The sequence below is a fragment of the Parasteatoda tepidariorum genome, chromosome 8, assembly GCF_982258835.1.
Source record: "Parasteatoda tepidariorum strain Cologne lab strain chromosome 8, Ptep-v5.0, whole genome shotgun sequence".
In the NCBI taxonomy this organism is placed as follows: domain Eukaryota; kingdom Metazoa; phylum Arthropoda; class Arachnida; order Araneae; family Theridiidae; genus Parasteatoda; species Parasteatoda tepidariorum.
The window spans coordinates 88,881,364-88,890,914 of NC_141762.1; positions in this window are offsets into that span (position 1 = coordinate 88,881,364).

Consider the following 9,551-nt stretch of genomic DNA (forward strand, 5'->3'; position numbering starts at 1 on the left):
ATTTTATTTCATGAATACACTGGAATCTGCATGTTTTAGACTAAATAAACTATTTAGAAATATTTAAAATATTAATACCTATATATGACCCATATATTATATTTTTAGTCATATATGGGTATTTTTGGAGAATATGACACCAATATTTTAAAAACATGCCCGTTTGAATGGAATCAAACGTTTGAAAGGACTTTTGCAAAAAAATATTTAAAGAAATGGCAAATTGCCAGTTTTAATGTTAGTTCTACAACAACAACAATCTACATATATACTGAATTTTTTGTGTTTTAGAGTAGATAAAGCCATTTTAAAAATATTCTTTAATTTTTTCTAGTCTTATAGGGGGATTTTTAAAGAATGTCAAGGCCATATTTTAATGTGAGACATATTTTTAAGGAATATTCCACCTTTCTCCAAATTTTTAAAATAAAAATTTTTAGTTCTACATTGCGTGTTTTAGACTAAACAGAATTATTTAAAAAATATTCCTTAGATATTTTTTGCCATACATTGATATTTTAAATAGAATATAATGCCCATAAGTTTAAAATGAAATTAGTTTTAAAGGAATTGCGCTTTTCAAAAAATTTACTATGCCCGCTCTAATGTAATTTGATGTATGCATATACATTGGAATTTGAGCACTTATAGACTAAATAAAACTATTTTTAAAATATCCTTTAAATTCTTCTAAAAATATATTAATAATTTCAGAGAATGTAACATCTATATTTTAATATGAGATATGTTTTACTGTTAGTTCTGTAGATGCACTGGACTCTGTGTGTTTTATACAAAATAAATCTATTTTAAAAATATTTTGCATTATATATTAGAATTTTCATAGAATATAACACCCGCATTTTAATAAGAAGCCAGTTTTACAGGAATTCCACTTTTGAAATGTTTTTTAAAAATTTACAAATTGTAAATTCCAGCTTTTTTTATGCGCATTTCATTGCGTGTTTTGCCCGAAATATTTTTTTTTTAAATGCCATTAATTATTTTTAGTCATTTATGGGTATTTTCGGAGAATATGTCGCCCTTATTTTAATATAAAACCAGTTCTTAAGAAATAATGCTTACCAAGAAAAAATAAATAAAAATTTCTGGTTTTGCCTATTCTAATTTTATTTGATATGTGCAATGTAAATTGGACAAAATAAAATTATTTTTAATAAATTTTTTATATATTTCTAGTCGCTTACGAGTTTTTCAGAGAATATTACGGCCACGGACATATTTATCATAAAACTAGCTATAAGGAATTAATGTTTCGACATTTTCATGTTAGTTCTATATATATGCTGGGTTACTCGTATTTTGGGGTCATAGATTAGTATTTACTTGTCATATCTAGTATTTTAATTTGTCAATTTTTTTTAAGGAATCCTGCTTTTAAAGATATTTGCAAATGTCCTTTCTAATGTTAGGTCTATACAGGGTGTCCCAAAAGGTCGTTTACAAACTTAACATGCTGGTCTGTCATATCATGATGAACAAGATTTACATAGGAACTTGTGTCCTAAAATTAAAACTGAGACCGCTAGAGGGCGATAATTGCACGAAAGCGGGAGAGTGGGAAAAACAATCATTTCAGGCGTGGACGTTGAAGGAGAAGGATGAATGAGTTTAGTAACGCAGAAATGGCCGACATGCATTCCGTATACGGCGCCGCTGATGGAAATGGACGAGCCGCGGCACGGACGTACCTTGAGCGCTTCCCAAACAGACGTCAGCCAAGTCATGTTTTGTTTGGACGATTGCACCTCAAATTATGTGAATCAGGTGCTTTCGTAGCACGTAGCCACATCGGTCGAGAACGTGCTACACGCACACCTGTCGTAGAGGAAACCGTGCTACAGGAGTATGCCATCAACCCGCAGAGAAGTCTCCGAGAAGGCGAACGTGTCTTGGGTGTAGCTCGTTCCACCATAATGCGTATACTGCACGATGACATGCAACACCCTTACCACTTCCATAAAGTACAGGCATTGCGCGCTGACGATTATCCCAAACGCATTGCATTCTCACGCTGGTATTTGCAACAGCGGGTCGCACCGCCAGATTTTCCATCATGGATTTTGTTTTCTGATGAATCCTGCGTTACACGGGATGGTGTCGTGAACCTGCACAACATGCACAAACGGGCGCATAAAAACCCAAGATGTACACGTGTCCATGCACATCAACAACGTTTCAACGTAAACGTTTGGGCTGGTATTATCGGTGACATGTTGATTGGTCCTTACCTTCTACCTCAACGCCTCGACGGAAATACCTATCGCATTTTTTTAAAAAGAGTTTCGCCGGATCTGATGGGTGACGTTCCAGCCGTTACACGCCGAAACATCTGGTTTCAGCATGATGGAGCGCCAGCCCACTTTAGCTACGCTGTTCGAGAATACCTCGATAGTATTTATCCTAATCGCTGGATCGGTAGAGGCGGACCAGTCCCATGGCCGCCGCGATCACCCGACCTGACTCCCCTGGATTTCTACCTGTGGGGTCACATGAAGTCCATAGTGTACGAGACACCTGTAATATCGGACATGGATCTTATCGCCAGGATCGCGGAAGCGACAGCACGTGTCCGTGACACTCCTGGCCAATTTGTACGGGTTCGTGAATCCATGCGCCGAAGCTGTGAAACGTGCATTGTGGCGAATGGAAGGAATTTTGAGCATTTGCTGTGATGTAATGATGCTTTATAATAAAAATCATATTAACACAGCTCTCGATATCATTTTTTTCTCCTCATCCAAACCTGCACTTATCGCCCTCTAGCGGTCTCAGTTTTAATTTTCGGACACAAGTTCCTATGTAAATCTTGTTCATCATGATATGACAGACCAGCATGTTAAGTTTGTAAACGACCTTTTGGGACACCCTGTATATGCACTGGATTTTGTGGGATTTGGACTAAATAAAATTATTTAAAAAATATACCTTAAGTATTTCTAGTCATATATGGGGTTTTTAAGTAATATGACACCCATATTTTATTTAATTTAATTTAGGTTTGAAGGAAATCTCGCTTTTACAAAAAATACCAGTGCCTGTTCGATGTAAACGTTTTGTGTGCTTTGGAGTAAATAAAACTACTTCAAAAATATTCTTTATTTATTTCTAGTCATATATGAGGATTTCCAGAGAATATGATGCCAATATTTTAATATGAAATTAGTTTCAAAAGATTCTCCCTCTTCAAAATCTTTGCAAATTACCATGCATTTTCCAGATTTCGACCATTCACGCTAACATATAAACTGGTATTTGCGTGTTTTGGTCTAAATAAAACTAAAAAAAATTCGTTAAACATTTCTAGGCGAATAGGGTTATTTTCAGAGAATATCAGTTTGAATTAAGTCCCACTTTTCAAAAAAATAATTTAAGAAATTCTCAAATTGCCCGCTTTAATGCCGTTCCATATATACTAGAGATATATCGGGTACCTGGCATTTACTCTCTACGTAGCCAGATTTTTATCTCCTGATTACTACTGGGGTCCAGCAAAAAATTTCTATCCCCGATTTTCAAGTCTTAATAAAACTAGGCTAATTTTACCAGATATCTAGGGCCCAATAGCACTCATTTATGTCCGACTCAGCCATATTTAGATTTATTGAAACCTTAAAATGTATTCATAAAAAATAGTTGTAGTTTGGATCTCCCGATTATTACTCGGATCCAGCAAAAATTTTCTATCCTCGATTTTCAAGTCTCAATAAAACTAGGCTAATTTTATCATATATCTAGGGCCCAATAGCACTCGTTTATGTCCGACTCAGCCATATTTCGATTTATTGAAAATGTATTCATAAAAAATAGTTGTAGTTTGTCAACCGATTGAAGGTCAGGACTTTGATCCCTTACGAAAATTTAAGGTATATTTAAGGTTGATTCGGGGTATTTTTGAGGTATTAAGGTTGATTTGAGGTATATTTATGAGTATTTTTATGCAGCTGTTTATAGTTCACTACTTCAAAAATTAGTGACTTTCGGAAATCTTAAATGTTTTAGAAATAATCCAGTATAGTTTCTTATGCAATTTTAATGCTGAATTGAATAAAATCAATTGTAAATAAAGACATTTATTGTTAAAAGTAACATGCAATTTTTTTGAATTTCATCTTGTGGGATGTGCTTTTATATTTAAACAAATGTTTGTAACAACTAGTAGTTTTTTGTTTGTAACTACTAGTTTTATTCTGCTTGGTATTATAAATTATATAGGAGATATTGTACTCAATTTATTTTAAAAGTATTGTTTCAAATCATTCTCTCTTAGAAACTTTCCTCACATAAAATTACTCACAACTTTAAAATAAATGCTCCTTATCAACTTGTAATTTGTCCTATTCGATTGAGTGAAAAAAAAGAATAAAAATTGGTACATAACTTTAAAATTTAATTTATTAGACGATTGTTGATTCTTGATTACATTTATTAAAAAATATTAAAATAACTATTTTTTAAGAAACTCTTATGTGATTGACAATAACGGAAGTCCTTTTCAGAATCAGCGTCTAAAATTTATAAAAAAGCTATTACTTTCATAAAGTCTGACAAAAAGTTGAAAAATATATAGACTAGGTTTATTGAGTTTAAAGATTTGTAAGAAAAGAAAGAAAGAAAATATAATTATTAAACTTACAAGTACCATAATGATACCAAATGCATAGAAAAATACAAAGTGTTAAAATTCCATATTAAGATTGGAATTATATCTTTGAATTTCTGTAAATGTTGTTAATGGTAGTACTGACTTCAGTGTACTTTATTTTGTGGCTGTGGTACCTATCATGCTTTTTAGCTATGAGGATTGAATAGAAATGGCAGAAGAGTACTACTAATTATCTGAAAAAGAAAATTAACTTCATCCAGTTAATTTAAATCATAAAAAAAATAATTTCTAATATTTTAATAGTTTAAAACCTGCCACTATTACTGTAAATATGACTTACTTACTAATTCATTTTTTTTTTCCTTTAGGTTCCAATAATTACAAGTTTCAACAGGTAGACGGAAACAGTAATTAAAATAATTTTGTTGATTTGTAAAAAAATTAAATTTTAGTTTTAAATAAAAGTATTTGAATTTCAGCTGACTAATTACTTAACTTTGTAGTTTTATAGCTTAAGAAATTCAAGCACATTAGACAACTATTTTCTAAAAGTATGAGTTCCCATAAATAGTTTTTACTAATTGTAGAATTTGGATAAGTGTTATTTTAAGATGATTTAATTCAATCTATTAAAATTACAGAAGAATTATGCATTTAAAACCTTCTTTTATAACTTAACAAAATAAGCAATTACTGCCGAAGGTTTAATATTAAAAACTTCAGATTGATAAATGAAGATCTCTACTAGTGAAAAAATGTAATGACATACATTATTCTTCATATAATATAGATAATATCTTTATATATATATTATATTTTTTATATAGTGAGGTTAAAAATTAATCAACTAGGTGAAGACCTCACATTCGTAAGTACTGAAAAAACAGCTTTAGGTTCAGCTACATCGCTACATGAGCCTGAAGTGTAAAATGTCGCATCTTTGGTTGATAAATTAATACTTCTAAAAATACAAAAATATATACATTAGGTTACGAAATAATAACTAAAGGTAGAACATGGAACACATGACGTTAATAAAAAAATAACCTTTCCAACTGTTGAAAATACACTTCAGGTTGATTTATAACAACCATAAGAGTAAAACGACGCCCCACAGGTTGATAAATATATACCTCTACAAGCATAAAATTATATACCTGAGGTTGAAAAATAATTACCTGAGGTAGAACAAAATACACCCAAGGTTGATTTATGACAACCAGAAGTGTAAAACGACACACCATTGGTTGATAAATATATACCTCTACAAGCATAAAATTATATACATGAGGTTGAAAAATAATCACCTGAAGTAGAACAAAATGCACCTGAGGTTGGTTTATAACAACCAAAAGTGTAAAACGACGCACCACAGGTTGATAAATATATACCTCTACAAGCATAAAATTATATACCTGAGGTTGAAAATTAATTTCCTGAGGTAGAACAAAATACACCTGAGGTTGATTTACAACAACCAGAAGTGTGAAACGACACACCTCTGGTTGATAAATATATACCTCTACAAGCATAAAATTATACACCTGAGGTTGAAAAATAATTACCTGAGGTAGAACAAAATACACCTGAGGTTGATTTATAATAACCTGAAGTGTAAAATGACACACCTTAGGTTGTTGAAAAAATACTTCCACAAGTGTAAAAAAATATACTTCAGGCTGATAAGTAATAACCTAAGGTTGAAAATAAAACACTTTAAAGTAGTAAATTTCTACCTCTCCACAGATATAAAATTAAACACCTCAGGTTGAAACATATATACCTCTGGAGGTATATTTAAGGCATATTTGAGGTTGATTTTGAGGTATTCATTTGCACCCTTTTCAACCTTAACGACGTATTTAAATAACAACCTCCTTTATACCTTTCAAATATACCTCATTTGTACCTCGAGTTTTTCATAAGGGATTATAGTTTCTGTTTGTAGTTTCATTTACGTCGCACTAGAGCTGCACAATGGGCTATTGGCGACGGTCTGGGAAGCATCCCTGAGGATGATCCTCTGCAGAGGGGATGGCATCCCCGCTTCGGTAGCCCAACGACCTGCGCGCGATGTCGAGCATTTTACGGTAGCACAGTTTAACCAATACCGCACACCCTCGGTCCCTACGCAGACTGATCCAAGTGGGTCACCCACCCGCACACTGACCGCAGCCAGTGATGCTTGACTTCGGTGATCTGCTGGGAACCGTGTCTTAACGATCAGTTCACTGCGGGACTAGGACTTTGAAATAGATGAAAAAAGTAAAAAAAAAAAAAAAAAATTAGAGGAAGGAAGGTTAGAGAGGTTTAAGAAAATGATCATTAGTTTTTGAGTTATTTCGTGTCAAAGTTAAAAGATATATACGAGGGTTGTAAATTAAATAGTGGCAACTTAACCTTGAAACTCACAGAAGGGCGGGCATGCTCGAATAGGATATGGGAGCTGAGATGTGGTGCTGTTGTCTATGTGTAGAGTGCAAAAAAACAGTCGATCTGCTTATAAGGGTTCTTGTTGTGTGGCGTTAAAGTTAGGAGTTTCGTTTCCATCGATCTAAAGCATGTTTTCAAAAGGTAATCAGCGGTCGTGGCTTAAAATCGAGGTTGCCCGTGGCAAAAATGCAACAGAATGTTCTCGAGGATTAGTGGAAACCTGTGGAGCAAATGCTTTACCGTATAGGACAGTAGCACGATGAGTTCAATCATCTCGTCATTAAGCCTTATCCTATTTGAGCATGCCCGCCCTTCTGTGAGTTTCAAGGTTAGGTTGCCACTATTTAATTTACAACCCTCGTATATATATATATTTAACTGCGTAATTTAGTTTAGCAGTAAAGATAAGTACAACTCGTTAAATCCGAACTCGTTTATAACGAGAACTCGGATTTACCGAGGGAAACGAGAATATTTGGTTGGAGCAGGAAGTAGCTTATAATGTATTAAAAATTAAACTGGTCACAGAGCCAAATGAAATGAACTGTGTAAACTGTTCTGGAGGTTGGTGAGCATTAGCGAGTAGGGCACTTAGAATAAAGAAATTAAGTTAATTTAACTTAATGAATTTTGTAATACTAAAGAATGTAACAATTTAGACAAGAAAAATCTTCTTTAATCTTTCTATGCTTGTCTGCTTATAAGAGGGCTCTCAAACTCGTCTTTAGGCCAAAACTCTGCCTCCTCAGCTTTTCAGTCCCACCAATACTAAGTCTTTAAGCATCATACAACGCCAAGTTCTATTACATTAACCTTCATGCGCTCAAGAAAGAGACAAAAAATTGAACCAATACATACAGTTCACTTGTAAGCTGAGAAAATACTCATTTTAGAATGCCAATATAACTAACAACCAATCTTCATTTCAACATTCAAAACGAAAATATTTTCGGAAAATTATAGTAAATACTTGCAATGCCGATTTCTGTATTATCTTACATTAAAAATTGCTTAAGTTTTTTTTCAAAAGATATAGTTAAGCTTTATTTATTTTTTAACTCTAATAATTTTCTTATTATACTGTAAAAAGCCTTTCTAAAATCTATCATCAGTTCAATCTAAAAATTAAAATATTATTATTTTTTTTTTAAATTGAGAACAGTTTTATTTTTGTGGGTTTTATAGGTTAACTACTATTTCTATTAAAAAAAATGATGGAATATTTACTCTTGTTATACATTCATTTTTTTTAAAAAAAAATTTATTATAACTAAATTTAAACATCACTTTACTTTATTCTGTTAATTACCTTTTTTATCCAGTAATTCAGGTCCACTATTAGGGTAATAAATCTTGATTGTTTAAGCAATAAAACCTGAACCAGAACATTAAAGTATATAACCAAATTTTATAGTATCTAAATAATTATTTCTATTAGAAAAAATTATTGAATATTTACTCTTGTTATACAATTTTTTAATGCCAAATGAATTATTATAACTAAATATAAATATCACTTTACGTTACTCTGTTAATTAATTTAACATAGTTAAAATCAACCTCTATGGTTGCCAACCATAGAGGTTGTGACACAAACCTGGTTGCTTATCATTCCCCTTTGTTTGCTCTCATTCATCATTTCTTTCAATCTATTTTCTACATAAAAATTACTTTTGAAAATACATAAACTACACTTTTTGTTCTTAAAATAAAATTCTTGAACTCGTTTTTTTAAAATTTCATGATTAGTTTCTTTGTGTTTGAAATAATTAAATTTTTAAACTATTTCTTGGCTAGAAAGCTGAAGGCTACATATAGACCCTGGGTTGTTCTCCCAACCTAATTTAAATTGTTTAATGCCAAATAAATTATTATAATTAAATTTAAACATCACTTTATTTAATTATGTAAATTAATTTAATATAATTATCACCAACCTCTGCAGTTGCTTATCATTCATCATTGCTTGTTCTCATTAATTATTGTTACTCATTTCTTTCAATCTATTTAAACATTTCTCCATAAAAAAATTAATCATGAAAATACATAAATTACACTTGTTTTTAAAATAAATCCTAAAAATAAAATTCTTGAAATTAATTATTAAAATACATAAATTACACTTTTTGTTTTTAAAATTTCCTACTATTTTTTTAGTAGAAAGCTGAAGGTTACTATAGACCATCTCATTTAGACCTTGGTTTGTCCTCCCACCCTAATTAAAGTAATATCTTTTTTATCTGGCAATTCAGGGCCACAATTTGGGAAATATATTGTGATTGTTTAAGCTAAAAAACCTGAACTAGAACATTAAATTAAAAAAAATTTCTATACATCAATTTACATTAGAAAATTTTTTGACTAAAAACTATATAATTGAGATGATATTAGGCACTAACAAAATTTTACAGAATCCAATTAAATTATATATACTAGTATACGAATGAGTGAACCTCCACTTATATAAAAATTCTAAATAAAACAGAATGTA